Source organism: Petaurus breviceps, unplaced genomic scaffold (assembly GCF_028583685.1).
Source record: "Petaurus breviceps papuanus isolate PSGF00001 unplaced genomic scaffold, PetGlider_PUasm1.0 154, whole genome shotgun sequence".
Taxonomy (NCBI): domain Eukaryota; kingdom Metazoa; phylum Chordata; class Mammalia; order Diprotodontia; family Petauridae; genus Petaurus; species Petaurus breviceps.
Genome location: NW_027185715.1, coordinates 8,104,825 through 8,122,066, shown reverse-complemented (window position 1 = coordinate 8,122,066; position 17,242 = coordinate 8,104,825). Strand labels below are relative to the sequence as shown.

Sequence of the window (17,242 nt, the reverse complement as noted above, 5' to 3'; positions counted from 1 at the left end):
AGTGCTAGGCACGAAGTCAGGAAGACCTGAGTTCAAATCCAGCCTCAGATACTTACTAGTTGTGTGACCCTGGGCAAGTCATTTAACCTCTGTTTGACTTAGTTTCCTCATCTGTAAGATGTGAATGATAATAGTATCGATCTCCTAGGTTTGTTGTGAAGATCACATGGGATAATATTTGTAGTGTGTGCAGTGCCTGGAACATAATAAGTGCTATAAAATGTTGTTATTTTTATTATTCTGTACTTATTTCTCACTTAATATACAGCCTAGGGGTCTGGATCATTACTCCTAGGCTCATATCCTTTCTCCAAATTGTACTAAATCTATGACTTGGCTCTAGTTAATGAAAGACAGAACTGGCATTTGGCCCCATTCCTTTTTGCATAAGCTCCAGCCTCTCTCTGCCAGATCTGGGACCTTTTCTTGCTCCAGTGCACAGTTCAGGTCAATCCTCATTCAGTCTCTGTGCTAGAAGGCTTTATGTGGCTGTTCCTGGTTAGATCCATTTCCAGTGTCCACATATCTCTCTGTCTCCTTGTACTGACCTGGCCTGGAAAAATGACTTATAGTAAGTTTTTCCTTTGATTTCCCAAGTTAGGAGTTGATCTGGTGCATTTTCTACATCTTTGTGGACTAGTCGAATGGAAGAGCTTGGCTCTGCTTCTTACTACTCTACAATCTTGGCTAGTCTCTTCTCTCATTTGATTATGTATGGAAACATAGATTTGAGTTCAAATGGTATAAGCCCAAATCCTATTGTTTTTTTTTTCTTTTTGTAGGGGGGAAGGCAGGGCAATTGGGGTTAAGTGATTTGCCCAAGGTCACGTGGCTAGTAAGTGTTAAGTATCTGAGGCTGGATTTCAACTCAGGTCCTCCTGACTCCAGGGCTGGTGCTCTAATCACTGTGCCACCTAGCCACCCCAACCCTTCATTTTGTAGGTTAAAAATTTGAGAACCAGAAAAGTGAAATGACTTTCTCAGAATCACATGATTACTAAGTATCTGAGGGAGGGGATGAATCCAGATCTTCCTTGGAATGCCAAAACAAGATAAAATTTCAATACAATTGGCTGATTAAAAAAAACAACTTAAACGATACAATATTGGATAATTGTATTGAACTCTACTGGTAGGGATCATTTGGTGTCAGAACAAAATATAAATACATACACTAATTGAAAATATGACCCCCTCATATGGCCTGGACACATTGCTTACTTCATAATCACTTATTTGAAGAAGTGTGAATGAAGAGTTAGATACAGCTTTTCAAGTCATTACGGGAAAAACAACTTTACAAAAAACAGTTCAGGCTCTTGGCAAAAATTGTGTGATGCTATGGAGAACAGAGAACAGGGCACTTCTATATTTCTGTGAAACATGCTGGCTTTCTCCTTCCAAAGTACTTTGAAGGGGGTTTAAGGCAGCAGAAGAAAATAATTGGCATTTTGTAAGTGATAGTAAAAGAGATGAAGAAAGTTCATTTTATAACAGTTTTTCTCCCTAATTTTGGATATTCTGGCTGTTTTTTTGAAGATCTGAGTTCTCTAAATTTTCCAGTGCAAGGTTCTCTATTTCATACTATGATTCAGAATGATAAATTGTCTGCATTTATGAAAAAGAGCTATGGATAATTAATTCACAAATAATATTTTCATATATTTATAAATAAAAAAATTTGCCCTGCAAATGAAATAAAAGTAGTCTTACTTATTAATCATTTGACTGACCTTCAGAAGCAATTCTCATTTCATTTTACAGAACTAGATATTTCTAAATATGAATGGATAAGGAACCCATTTTTCATGGACAGTTATGATACATTAGAACCTGTTCTTATTCAAATGGCCAGAAGATCTGGATCATCACTCTGCAGGTTGAACTAAAGATCGTTTTTATAAGCTACAAATATAAAAAATAAAGAATTTTATCAATATCTATAAATTATATTATTTTATCATATGATTAAGATTTGTTTGTATGTTGCTATGAAAGCTAATATATTCTTAATTTTATTTTTATAAATTGTGGGCTTTATTTTACAGATCACAATGAGGATAATAAAGCCTGGATGAGAGATAATCAATGAACAACTTTGAAGACAATCAGGATGAAATTACCGATTTATTTGAGCATTTGGGAAAAATATGAATTAAGAAAATTATAGAGGGCAAGGACCATTTAAATCCTGTTTTTTTTTTTTTTTTTCTCCAGGGATATATCTATATCCCTATAGATATAGTGAATATGTGTCACATAGTAGGTCCTCAATAAGTACGTAATGATTGTTTTATGAAAAGTGGAGGGCATGACTTTTTTTTTCCTGTAAAAAAAGGAGGCATCACTACATAATATGTGGAAACTACTGGTGTGCAAGATGAACTTTTCTTACAATTTTTATTACCAACCTATTTGACAGAATCCTACCAGAAGAGAAACTTCTATAAGGGAAATCTGGGCGTCTTGGCTTTTTACAGATTCATCAAGATAGGCTGGCAAATACTGTAGTGAAAATCCTCTCTTGGGATTCCTTTAAGGTGACATCTGCATAAAAGTAATATTCTAGAAGTAGAAGATTTCCTTTTTTCCTTTGTGAAAAGGAAACCTGAACTCCAGCTACGTCGGTTCAGACTTCTAACCCTATTCTCCCTCTGGAGGGAGACACAGTCCAGCTTTTATATCAGATTCCATTTCCTCCCTTCTCATCTCTCTTACTCCTTTTTCTGCAGGACCATTGTTTCTTTTCAGCAAGGGATAGTAGCAACTTGCAGAATTGACTGTTGGGGGAGAAGCTGAGGCGAGGCAGGCGGATCTTTCCATCCCATTTTAGGGCTAAACTCAGCCAGAAGCTGTGGTGCTAGAGACTTCTGGAGTTTCAATTGGATTCCGTGGGGCTGTAATTCATTCGGAATTCCCCGGAAAGACAGGTGGGCTGGGGTCTAGGTAAGGTAGCAATACCCTGTCCTTAAAGGATTTTTTTTTTTTTTAAAGAAATCTCCAGTTTCTTTTGTCAGTGTAGCTTTCGAAGGAGGGATAGGGAAGGAAGGTTTGTAGGTTCCATACGTTGTAGGCTCCGTATGTCCTTCTGTCCTTCTTGGGATTTGGGCTTGTATCCTCATCGCCGCCCCTCCTTTTCCCTTCCTTTTTTCCCATCCCGGGGTCTCTAGTGAAGTAATAACGAGTCTACACCTGCCGGGCTGTGCTCGACGTTGGGACTCACACCTTTTCCGCCCCGGTGACAGTGGCAGGAGTAGTTAGGGTGGGGTGGGAGAGCACTTCGTAAACGACAGGTTTCCTGGGACCATTCGGCACAGTCCAGAGCCACTGCAGCTGTCCAGGAGTTGCTGTCAACCAGACTCTAGGAGCCAGTGCAAAGTCACAGCAGCTGGAGAGGAAAAGGGCTGCAGGAGACCTGTCAACAATAACCTTGCTACCAGGACCGAGGAACCAGGTTATCTCTGGGAAGGGAAGAAAGAGGTAACAGGAGAGATCGAGATCCCTCCGGTCTCTCACAGTGTGTCTGTCCTAAGCTCCAGCAGCGTCTTTCCCTTTCTACCCACCGAGTGATACCCCGGGATCTCGGGATGACCGGGAAACTAGACAATTCGTGGAGAATGCTGCTTTTCTGAAGGTGAACCTCCAATTTGCCTTTCCCGAGAGAGAGGGAGAGAGGCAGGGAGGGAGGAAAGAACAGGGAGTTGGTGTGCTTGCCTGGGTGTGAGAGGGAAAGGGAGAGAAGAAGAGAGAGGGAGAGAGAGAAAGAACGAGAGGGAGCGTGTGACAAGGATAAGTCTTTGCTCGGCATTAAAAGCAAACAAATTGGGACCGTCATAAGAGAGGTTCTTGGATTCCGGCAGTTGGGAGGCTGAGCTGGACCTCACCGCTCCTCCGAGGACCGGTAGCAGGGGCCAGCGGAGCTGCCCAGGGCGCCGGGACTTGGGCTGTCTCAATCAACAAATCTTTTGATTACTTTGGCGCTGTGGGAGGAAAAAAAAAAATTGAAGAAAGGAAAAGAAGAAAGGAGACGCACGCATCCTACCTACCACCTGCTTTGGGGATTCCGGTTTGGATTTCAGGAGATTCCTGAAACCTCTCTTTGCAATCCAAAAGGAGGAAATACACTCACGCGCGCGCACACACACACACAACACGCACACGCACTCACACACACACACACACTCACACATACACACACGCGCGCGCGCACACAGGGTCACACTCACACGCCCGCTCCAAGCACACACCACCAGACCGCAGGTCCCTATGCCCCTGGATGGTGAAGGCGGATTGGGATTTGGCAAGAGATGCAAGAACTATAAGGCTGGCGCCGGCTCCCGGAAGCTACAGGAGCATCGCTAGGTGTTGCCGCTGGGAAGCGGGGCTGCAGGTAGGTGCGACAGCAGCCACTTCAGCTTCCTCCCCAGCTAGAGGCTCCCTCAAGGGGTGGGGTGAGCGGGACTGGCCTGGCGCTGTTGTAGACCAGGACAACTGGAGCGGATGGGGCGGGGGGAGAGTCTACCTTCCTTCCCTCTCCCTCGGTGGTCTCAGTCTGCAGTGGGTTCGAGGGTAGAAAGGGGGTACATATGGGTTGGGCAGGCAGTGTCATACCTTCCTGCCCAAAGGAGCGCCGTGGTGGCCACTCCAGGGAGAGGCGAAGGTGTTGGGGACACGGGACACGATCCAGAGGCACAGAGAAAGGGTTCGGTGAGGGGCTCCCTCTTTTTGCTCCCTGTTCCTTTGCTCCTAAATTGATCAAGAATCAAAGCCATGGGATCCCCACTCCCAGATCAATCCAGGCTATAACCATATTGGACTCCTAATAAGTAGAAAGAGTCTCGTACTAGGAAGGATCAATGCTATGTGTCAGGTCGCCTTTTTGAAAGCCCCACTTTCTGTCCACTTCTGATTAGTTAATTCTTTGGCCTGTCTGCCCAAGGTGGGGCGCTTTAGTGAGGTTATCGATTTCTCTACCTAACTATTTTCATAAAGGATAACAGTCTGGTAAACCTCAGATAACCAGAGATTTACTACAGCTTGAAGAATGATCTCTTGGATCTTATGGGGACAATGAAAAGAATTAAGAATCGTTTCATGAACAACGTCAAGAAAAAAAATGGCTTGGTTTTTGACCTTTGCTTTCTGGACACATGCAACTCTTCTACCCCCCCCCCCCAAATCTTGGTAATGGCATCGGAATTTTCTTTAGGGGTTGCTTTGCTGATCATTCCCTTTTTCTTTAAATGGTCCAGTTTACCACTAAGTGGTATTTTCTTTCAGGTTACCGAGCCTCGCTTATTTCGCAGTGGGGAATTAGTTCGCTATAACTGATCCCCTGGATAGGAAAGTTTTGCAATTGCGCCCTATTTCTCTGAGACGGTGGGATTATTTGTGTAGCCTCTCCTTGCAAAGAACACACAGCTGGAGCTCTCTGCCTTGTTGTGCTTGCGGTAGTTGGAGCTAGCACCTTCCTATACTGTGTATTATCTCTTCCAGACCAAGAGTTAAACAATTGCCTGAAGCGCTTAGAATCTGACTTCTAGTTACTCCCTCGGTTTTGAGGAGAGTTTGGCTGGAGGCAGCTAAGGGAGAAAGTAAAACACCTTGCTTTTGTGAGCACCATAGGAATCTACTATTGACTCTTGTACGGTTCTTAAATGTGCAGTATGTTCAAACCCTAACTCTCAAAAGTCTTTTAAAGCATCAGGGTGCTTTAGGGTCTTCTCTACTCACCCGGTGGATTTAAATAACCATTGACTAAATGATAATTATCTGGCTTCTGGCTTCCCAAATAGATTGCTTGAGACGTCAACATTCAGACTATCAATTAACTCTTTAAAACGGCTCTATTAGGCAATATAAGCAAAGGCAAATTAGGAATTAATTTCATATTTCTTGCTAAAGTGCTAAAATACAAGAACTTGTCGAGATTGGAAGCACTTCTGAAGCCATTTAAAAATCTTTATTTACTCCAGTCTTCTGTATTTGCACATTCCTCCTGGTGGATCTTGATCAATTTCAACATTGACAAAGTTTTCATTTTTAAAACTTCATACATAATCCATTTCCTTTCTTCTTCCTTCCCACTCCATTTTGTAACATCATGGGGACAATTGTTTCGATCTTTAGCTTACTATTATCCTGCTTTTAAAAGATGAGCTGCTACTTGTAACCACATTGGACTTTACATTATTATCATTCTTCTGATTCCTGTCTAAAGAAATAGGTTGCATTATTTATAGGTATAATAGAATGTGAGCAGTGTTACTACTCACTGAATACTTAGTCTGCCTGTAGTCAAGCACAGGGAGACTTTTAAGTGAGAAAAATATACAGTTGGGCTATGTTGCCTGGTTAGCAGTAGTGTAGTTTTTAAGATGAAATTCTCTGAATACTATTTTAATCAGTATATTCAGTAGACTGCAACTACTCCAGCAAGTGCATTTGGTCACATGTTTGCACATAGCATATATCTCTTAAAGAGAAATCAAGAAATTCAGACATTAAGGTTGACACCTGTACTGTAATTATGTGGATTGGGTTGGAAGGGAATCCAGTTTTGGGAGTGTGTGTGTGTGTGGTTTTATATACACAGACAGGAGGTATTTTAGCAATGGCAAAGTGATGTGTAAGGATTTATTGAAATGCAGATTTGTGGAGAAAAGGAACATTCTGTTTAGTGACTACATTTGTTAACAATCAAGTTTCCAAATGTAATGATATGGCCCTAAAAATGAACTTTGTTTTTAGATGAAGCTGCTTTATTCTTTTATGAAATGTAAAATGTTATAACCTAATGATGACATCAGAATTATTAAAATAACATTTTATACATGATCATGACCTACCCCCCCTTTAAAATTCTAGGGGCCCTTAATGATATTTTACCAATGACTCTTTAAATATATATATATATATATATATATATATATATATATATATATGCATATATATATTAAAACAATGGCTCAATATTAAAGTTGCATTTTTCCCTCTGTTACTAAGGATAGGATATGAATTACCTGTTACAGGTAGAGTGTAAGCAGGATCTGCCTCTACTGCATTTTTTAGGCTTTTCTACCTCTTGTCTAATATAAGATATCAGATGAATGATCTTGCCTGATCCTGCCTGTATTATATAGGCTTGCTTATATAAATTGATAAACATTTGCCTATCTAATGTATGACTTGATCCAGGAATGCTTGAAAACATCACCAGTTTCTTTTTCTGTATTTGAAATGATGAAACTACCAGAGACCAAACAGTTCTGTGCCCCTGCTTTTACTTCTGCAGGAATTTTATTAGGGATGCCTCATTAAGTCACATTATTCTGCAGCTGTTTTGCTCATTGAAGATTCAAGTAAAAATAGGGAACTTTATTGTGCAATGCAGTATTGTTTTCTTGGTTAAAAACTGTAAGTTAAAGCAGAAGTATACATCCAGCAGATTCTCCTGTGATCTATGCCTAGCCTTTACAGCTGCAATTCATCAACCTGTTTATTAGTAGGACTCCATCAAAACAAAGAAAAGAAATGCATTAAAACTAATAGATAAAAAAGACTGGAGCTGGATATGAAAGCCAAATCAACTGAAGCTATCTCATATCTGAAGAATTTATATACAAGCACATGCACTTCAGCTTTAATTTGAAAATCACATTTCAATGAAGTATCGTATGGATATAGCTTGTGTGAGTTATTGATTTTTGTAATGCTATACAACATGGGGAATCAGCCATTTTCTCTGAACATGGAATGCTTAAAGATTACATTTTAGAGTTCTTAGGATTATAGATTTAAAGCTGGAAGACATCTTGGATACTATTTGGTCCAATCCTCTCGTTTAATAGATGGGGGAACCTAGGTCTTGAAAGGTGAAGTGATTTTTCCAAGGTCACATAAGTAGCAATTGGGATTTGAATTCAGGTCCTCTGACCATGGGTAGAACACTCCACTGTACCATATTGTTGCCTTCTTGGGAAAATACACGAATTTTTGCTGTAAATTATTGTGATGTTAATTATAGGAGCATTCCAAAATGCAATACCATGTATGATTTTTAGAGAGTGAATTCTGTATTTTGATTGAAATCATTATCTTAGGAGCCATAGGATAGAGCAAATACTGCTGAGGAGTCATTGTTAGGTTCCTAGTTGGTGGCCACTGTTTTGCTGAGGAACTTGGGTAAATGGTATCTTCTCATTGCAATACTTCCATGTTCCCATATATAATTGGGATAATCTTACCTACCATCTATCTCCTTTATGAAAACTGTCATGAGAATTAGTTGGCCATGGTCTATTAAGTACTTTTTACATCTTGAAAAAAATACTATGAAAATGCATTTACTATATTTCTACATATTACTTATAATGATATTATATCATGATGCTGGTTAGGTGTTATGTGATAAAACTATCAACAACTTTATAAGCTTTCTATGCCCTATGGAGAGGTGTACCATCCATCGTAGCATTTGTGAGAAATATGATTTGACCCATTTGCCTTCCCAAGTATAAATGGATTCTTGGCATAGCAAGCTATCTTGTAAAGCAATTATCCCATTCAAGCTCCTAGTATAGTTTTTCCTCTATTTTGTTTTTGTAGATATTTTGACTCACCAGGCTAGAAATGTAAAATGTAAAAAAAAATGCCTTCTGTGCAAGTATGTTGGGGGGGTATGTTTATTGAAACAAGTACAGAAAATTTTGATACATTTTAAGCACTGAATATCGCAGTATGCAGTACTTATTAAAGATAGGCCTCCACAGTCAAAACACAAACCATGCATAACATTAGAGCATTTTATTTTGTTCTACAAATTATAGCTACAGATTTTTCTAGAACCATACTCAGACTGTACTAAAAAAGCATGTCAGGTTGCCAAAGACCACCCACTTCCTGTGTGTAAACCAATACACACTTCCATGAGCATATGCTGGGCTTGAGACTCACTCATTGATAGACAGCCCTGCAAATAGAGTCAATGGTATTTTAGCCTGTTTAAGCAATTGAGAACTCTTCCCACTAGAAATTCAGACATTCAGTTTGTTCTGGGATTAAGGTGAACCGTGAACAAGCCAGAAAAGAGGAGCATTTCCATTGTGTTCTTCATAATTCATAAGGGCTATGGTACTCAACTGCAGGGGCAACATTTATGTTATCCTACCAGATAGAATGCTTTTAATCATCTCCTTCATCCTCTTAAGTTACATCATAGAAGTTGTAATTGTTTTTTCATTTCCCCAGACTGGACACTTAGCCCAAGGCACAATATTTACCAGTACAAACCTTAGATTCACAATTCAATTTATATTTATATTGCTTCTTTTAGAGACTATAGATCTCAGAAAACTCTTTTGAGAGAGATGCAGTAATGTGATGATGTTGCATGCTGGTGGTTATGGTGTGATACTGAATACAGTACTTTGACAAAATGGAGACAGCTGGACAAACAAGTTTTCTTTGCTCTTTTGCCTCCTGGGGTGTCTAAAGATCTCTCTCCACATGATGCCTGGAGAGTTAAAAGGAGCTTTTGATAAATGTAAGATTTGTTTTACTAAATAACTTCATATCTCTTGCAGTAGCAAACCAGTCATCTGTATAATTGCATGTATGTGAGTGGGTAAGTGGGTTGACCTTTAAAGGTCACAAACCTCCTAAACCTTTTATTAAATGGTGTTAATTGCCAGTGGCCTCCAGTAGTTGCATGTGGTTTCCTACTGTTGACCCTCATTATACACAGTGATAATATCTGACTTCCATCATAGAATTGTGCATCTCTTTCTAGGGAGACATTGTTTAGAAAAGCTGTGGAAAGGGTCCACAATAGTGTGAGTTAAGAAAGTTTTTTTGGAAAGCTTAGATTTGTGCCTAAGAACCGAAGGCATAATATATCATAGAATAACCTTAGCTATGATTAGTGATGTGTATTTTTTAATGCTATCATTTATAATCTGATATTTTTATTTATAGAATAAAACTTTTATACCTTTTTATATAGCTATGCTATTCTATGATTTTCTCCCTCTCTCCTTTTCCCTCTGTGTGGAGAATTTTCAGTGATAATCAGTACAATTCAGATATGTAAATATGTTTTCCTTTTTCCATTTACCTGTAATAGAAATAATATCTGTGCTCAGGAAGTATGTTGTATAATTTGTCCTTGACCATCTTTTCTTTGTACTTTATTCATTGTGCTATTGTAAAGAAAGCAAAATCATGGGACAAAAAAAGGTTATGTGATCACAGAAATCTTAGCAACAAAGGTCCATCTCTTGTTGTCAAGGAAACAGGTGATTTTTCAATCAACAAATAAAGAGGTATTAAGCACCTACTATGTGCCAGGTGGTAGGGATGGCAAGTACAATCGATGGCACAATTCCCACTCACAAGGAGAATATATTCTAATGGGAAGACAAGTACATATATAAATATATGTAGAATGAATATAAAGAAAATAAATGTAAGTCATTAGTTACTCAGTAGTTTAGGCGAGGGATATCAGGAAATGCTTCTTATAGAAGGTGGTTCTTCAGGTGAGTCTTAAAGGAAAAGAGAGATTCTATGAGTTGAAGATGAGGAGGAAGTGCGGTATAATCTTAGGGCTTGGTCAGTGCAAAGGCAGGGAGAGGAGAGTTGGAGTGTTTTGTGTGAACACAGAGGATGGAGATAAAAGGCCATTTTGACTGAATTGTAGAGTTCAGGAGAGAGAGTTATGAGGTTAGTAAGAGAGGATGGGACCAGGTTGTAAAGGGCTTTAAAATCTCAACAGAAGTCAAGAGTCACTCTAGTTTATTTAGTGACAGGCATAGCAGACTTATTGCTAAAGAAAATCATTTTGGCAGCAATTATGGTGGGTCATTGCAATAATCTGGGTGAGAAGTGATGAGGGGTTGAATTAATGACTGTGTGAGAAGAGAGAAGGGGTAACATGGGAAAGATGTGGAGGTAGAAATGGCAAGATTTGGCAACTGACTGAATATGTAGGGTGAGGGAGAGGGGGTAGTTGAGGGTATTGCTGAAGTCATGGACCTGGGAGCCTGGAAGATTTTCTTAGCATATAAACTCCCAGAGGGCAAGGAGTAAGTGCATTGTAGTTCTGTTTATTACAACATAGACAATTCACATGTGTTAATCCTTTTTGCAGGTAAGGGTAATAGGTGATGGTGATAAGGAGATAGGGTAAATAAAATGGGTAGAATCCCTGATTTTGCATGGAGAAGAATTTAAATATTTCATTCATGTTGGCAATACTTCATTCCTGACCTTTCTTCTTGTTTGTTTCTCCTTGTTTAAAGCATTTTTTTCCAGTGCTATATGGGGTAGACCTTTCTTGACACCCCATCCACAATTCCCTTCCCCCCTTTCTTCTTTTAACTCCTGCAACTGAACAGAAATTCCCTTAGGAATTGAGGTTGGCATGTCTAGTCCCCAAGGAAGGTTTCAGTTGTAAATGCAGTTAGCTATCTAGTCCACACAATCAAGAAGAAAGTATAGTAGAAATTGAGTGGAAGCCCCAATCAAGTCCACAGGTGATTTAGTTTAATAAGCCCACTCAGTCAGATATCCCTGTAGCCATTCTATGACAAATCTATGGTAGTAAATGTTAAAATGCTTTGTAAATGTGAGTTATTATTAATAATACTAGATTATGAACTCCAGTCAGTTAACAAACATTTAGTGAGTGCTTCCCATGTGCTGGGCAGTGGTGCTATGAGTGGAGGACTAGGAAAAACCTTTTGCAGAAGTTGGGATTTGACCTGAGTCTTGAAAGAAGCTGGGGAAGCTGGGAGGCAGAGGTATGAGGCAGAGCATTGTTGGGAAGGGAGTACTTTCAAAGAACCAGGCCATATCTTTTGGATAAAAAGATTTTGGCACAATTAGTGTCGTGGGATCAGTACTAGATCAAGAGAGACAATTGTTAGATATTCAGTGTGGGTATTTATACCTCAGAAATGGGCAAACCTACAAATCAGAGCTTGATTTATAGTTTTGTTGATTATTTAGAGCTGAGAAAGTGATGGAGAAAATGTTAATGCAGATTAAACTTAAAAGTTTATCAGAAAACACATTTTTTTGGAGAGTCGTTGTTAAACATTATTAGCACACCTGAGAGAAATAATTATCAATAATCATTTTAGGTGAGATTCAGGTTTTTTCACGTCCTATTGCCTTGTTTGAAGCCCAGCTTTTGAAGGACATTACTGACCTCTGTCAAAAATTTACCCCAGGGGGTGGCTAGGTGGTGCAGCGAATAGAACACTGGCCCCGGAGTCAGGAGGACTAGAGTTCAAATCTGGCCTCAGACACTTAACACTTACTAGCCATGTGACCTTGGGCAAGTCACTTTACCCCAATTGCCCTGCCTTCCCCCCTCCAAAAAAGCATAAACAAAACAAAAATTTACCCCACCTAGACAATTTTATCTAGGCAAATTCCTAGCTCATTGTGTTTTGTTTGTTGTTTTTTTTGGTTACACAGCTAGTTGTGTGTGTGTGTGTATGTGTGTGTGTGTGTGTGTGTTAAGTGTCTGAAGCTGGAACCGAGCTTGAGTCCTCCTGACTTCGGGCCAACGCTTTACACATTGTGCCACCTAGTTGCCCCAAGCTCATTGTATTTTACTCAGGTTTAGGTGGGGATAAATTCTTTTATTAAACTGCCCAAAGCTGGGGGGTAATTTGGAAATAAATGATATGACCAAAGTCATATCCCCTAGCCCCTCATTAGTATATTCATTATAACTTATAATATTCATACTGTGTTATTACTTGTTAACCAATCAGAGTCGATTGCCACCCTCAGGAACAGACACTCTTCCAAGGGCATATAAGCATTGAATGTGTTCCACAATTGATCTTTGGCATTCAAGAGTGTCATTGACCCCTTTTATTAATAATACGCTAGCATTATTAATAAAATGATTAATTACCCAGAAATTATTTCTCTCAAACTTTTAAAATGTCACACACCACTGCCAGTGGCCATTCAGTAAAATTCTTGCTGCCTGAGATTTTTATGAAGGCTAAATCCATACATTCTGTCCACTTTGTCCATATATATTGCATCAACTATTATGTGTTCATGATGTCTCCCCTATGTAGGACATAAACCCCTTGAGGGTAAGGGTTTCTGTAACTAGCATAGTGCCTGGTACAAAGTTCCTTGAAATAGACTTGTTGAATGAAGGAGTCCCATCCAAGAAATAATATGATGTCTTTATACTATCCCATTTTCTCCCCTTCTCCATTTGGTTTGGTGCAGGGAATGTGCTGGTAAGTGGTGACATCTGGTTCTCTGAAACAAAATGTATCTATAATCCACATTTAAGTTTAGTCAGTATTATCACCATTTTCTCCATTACATTCTTAAGACATACAATAAAACAATAAATCAAGCACTGATTTGTAGCATTTGCCAATTTTTGAGGTGAAAGTGCTCACACTGAAAATTCAACAATCATCTCCCCTGATCCACCATAGCTGGCTTCAACACACCTCTCTGTCTCTGTCTCTTTTTCTGAAATATTGAAAAGTTGTTAGGCTTTGTTAGGAAGTCTTTCACAGATTCCTCTATACAAACCCTGTTTCTAGTTTTTCCAGGTTCAGGAACTTGATTTTAATTGTTCTTCTAGAGTTGATCAAGCTCAGGGAAATGGATTGAAGTGAGCAAGATCATTTGCTCTTTCCACTATGGGTACTGCCTGTCTAAGGTTAACTTAAGAAACCACATTAATTTTAATTTTTGTCAGCTGTATCAATTTTCTAGGAGTTAAAAGTACATTAGCTAGTTGCCATTTTGGTTTTCAGAGATATTTTGAAAATGTCTAATATAAAACTGTTGTGTTGCTGCAAAGAGGACTCTTGAGGGAGAGTCAGGAAGCTTAGGCTCTCATCTGGGCTCTGGAAATAACTAGTTACAAACCCTTTTGGCAAGTCATATAATCTCATTTGCCCCCCCCCCCCACTTTCTTGAGCTCTGTAATGACCATGTTAGATGAGGTAACTCTGAAAAATCCTTTTTGGCTGCAAATTTCTAAGAAATTATAAAAGTTCTGAAAAGATAGAGGTTTTAAAAATGTAATTATATGTTGTCATGATTGTGAGAGTATGCCTTTATTAGGTACCCTTATCCTATCACCAAAATATTTTCACAACAAGAATCACAATGAAAATATATACTTGCCCATCTTTCTTTTTCTTGTTTCCTATTTCTTTTCTGCCTTCAATTTATGTCCCCTCCCATTTTCTCATCTGGCTGGAATACTTTCAAAATCTTTATTGTTCTATCTATTATTTTCATGTAATTTCATCACTTCTCCCATCTAAATTGAGAACAATACCATATTTGCTATTGCTCAGTTGTTTTCTTGTCAAATGATTTTTCCTCTCGGGAACCCAAACTCCTAACACGTAACTTTCTGCAAGCAGAGATTGAAATTCTAATTATTCAGGGACTGATTACCCAGTTTGCTTCATCTCTGACTCCTTCCTGTTGTACCCCTTTGACCACTTTGCTGTTGATTATCACCTCCACCAGTGGATAAGGAGGAATAGGAAAAGAAATTGAAATCTCTCAAATTAGAGATTCATGAGCAGGTTTGATTAGGGAGGATATGGAAATTATGGGTGGAAGCAAGTAGCTTGGGTCATCATTGGAGCTCATTTCACCACCAATAAAAGGGGATAATACTTATAAAAAAGTGATTTTTACTTTTCACTTTTCTATATTTTTGAGTAGATAAAATGCTTTATACTAAAAATGCCTAGTATTTCTGAATGAGTTGTAAAGCATTATTTTAGTCATGACTTTTTGTGGAAGCTTAGATTTTTTTTTGCTAGCTATCATGTGGAAATTAACATTAGAAACTCACAGTTATGGAAATTTTAAGATTTACAAAGTACTCCCCTCAAAAAGTACTCCCCCCAAAGCCGACAACATAGTGCAAATATGTTATATATGGTTGATCACTATGATTGAACTTATAGTGATAGCTATACCCTGTGGTAGCTATTATTATTATTACCAATGCATGCCAATACCTGCTCTGCTATTTAGAGAGTTGCCTGGGTGCACTTGGAGATTAAATAACTTGCCCAAGGTTAAATACACAACCAGCATTTGCCACAGGTAGGACTTAAACCCAGATTTCCCTGACTCCATGGCTAGCTCTATAGAACAAATCTTGTTGTATTTATCTTACAAATGAGCAAAATTAAGACTTCAGGAAATTAAATGATTTGCCAGTGGTCACACAGTTAAAATGAGCTAAGATTTAAACTCAGGTCTTCTGACTTACTAGGCTAGCATTCTGTTCTTTTCTATTCTTTCCTATTCTACTCTGCTCTATTCTACTCTACTGTCTCTTAATGGTGAATAGATAATTAAAGTGATAGCCTTCAGTTCTAATGTGAATTAAATATAAACTTTGTTCATTTTACTTTTTAATAACAAGCCACTTGTACTTAATGTATTTCCCCCATCCTAATAGAAGGTAGCATTGCATAGTGAATGAACTATCAGAGTAGGAATTGAGACCCAAGTTTGAGTATGAACTATGTCACTAATGGGGCAGGTAGGTGGTGCTGGATCTGGAGTCAGGAAGACTAGATCTTTCTGACATTAAAATCTGGCATGAGATATTTTTAGCTGGGTTACCCTGGGCAAGTCACTTAACACTGCTTGCCTCAGTTTCCTCATCTGTCAAATGAACTGGAGAAGGAAATGGCAAACCATTCTAGTATTTTGTCAAGAAAACCCCTAATGGGTTAATGAAGAGTTCACATAACTGAAATGACTTAATAGCATCACTAACTGTTTGACCACGGGCAAGTCATATTAATTTCTCTCTACTCGGTTTCTTATGCCAGCCACCTTACCTTACTGGGTTGTCAGTCCAATCCCACACTTACTTCTTGAATCTCAGAGCCATGCACACTAGGAAAAAATTTGTGAAAGATGGTTCCTGCAAATAGATTACCATGTGTCATAATAAGGTAGACAAAATATACTCAAGTGAGACAACTAGTAATAGTTATATAGGAGACCAATATGTGGTCAAGAATCAAAATGAAGATTCATGGGGATCAAGAAAATATTATGTATAATAGGGTTTGAAAAATATAAAACACTATAAAAATAGAAAGCAGTTTTGAGGCCGTTGAAGCAAGATCTTTGTAGCAATAGGAGCTGTCCAAGGTAGATTAGGTTGCCTTGAAAAATAAGCTTTCTATTACTATAAATGTTCAAATGGAGGTTCAGTGAGAAGGAGATCCCTGTTTCGGTCAAGATATAGAAGGTGCCTACCAACACCACAAATTGATTGTATGATCACTATCAAAGACATTGTGCTGTGTTTGTAGGGGCAGTCAAATTCCAAATTAATCCAGAGCCTAAATCCCTGATTTGATTGAGTTATTCCGCTCTTTGCTCACAAGGCTGTTTCATCTAGACCAGCTGTGTTGGCTGATCACAAATATCATGGTCAAATTAGATACAACCAGTTAAGATCAGCAAGTCATCTGTGGCTTACTGACAATTTCATCCAGCTGAAATGAATTTGGCAGGATGTCAATCCTAAATTGAAACTCCTGGTTCAAGCACAGGCCAGGGGTGGGGAACCTGCAGCCTCGAGGGCACATGTGGCCTTCTAGGGCCTCTGGTGTGGCTTTTTGACTGAGTCCAAGTTTTATAGAACAAATCCTCTTATAAAGGGGATTTGTTCTGTGAAGTTTGGAATCAGTCAAAGGGCCACACTTGGAGATCTAGAGGGCACGTGTAGCTCTGAGGTTGCAGGTTCCCCAGTCCTGTCACGGGGCTATCAGCACTTTTAAAAAAGGCTTTATGCAAAAACAGAACCCTTGGGCAAATTCTGAGTATAATTCCTGAAAACAAATAGGTACAAAAAAATCAGAGGAACCTTATTTAGCTAGGATTAATGGTGAAATAATCTGAGAGGTAGAGACATGTCAATCAATGAAAAAACAACGGAGTTCTGGAAAAAAGGACTGGAGATACAAAGACAAAAGGGAAATAAAGCCTACTCTCAAGGAGCTTATATTTTAAGGAGTGGGGGTTAGATAGCATATGCATGTATATATAACATACATAAATGGAAGTAAAAGGCAACGTTAGAGGAAAGGAATGACTAGCTGGGGGTGGAAGATGGCAATGAGGAAAAGACCTACAGAAGGAGGTGCTTGAGCTGGTTCTGCTCACCTAGGACTGAAAGCTGGGTGTCATT

General features: G+C 38.9%; 1 protein-coding gene across 1 annotated transcript in view; it reads left to right on the top strand.

Annotated features, from left to right (window-relative positions):
• Positions 1-2,587: 2,587 nt before the first annotated feature.
• The window catches only part of TAFA2 (TAFA chemokine like family member 2), a 531,793-nt gene continuing 517,138 nt past the window's right edge, over positions 2,588-17,242 (top strand). Inside the window, exon 1 of the mRNA XM_069081388.1 lies at positions 2,588-4,390. The gene's annotated coding sequence lies outside the window, so the exon portion shown is untranslated. The remainder of the gene's footprint in view (positions 4,391-17,242) is intronic.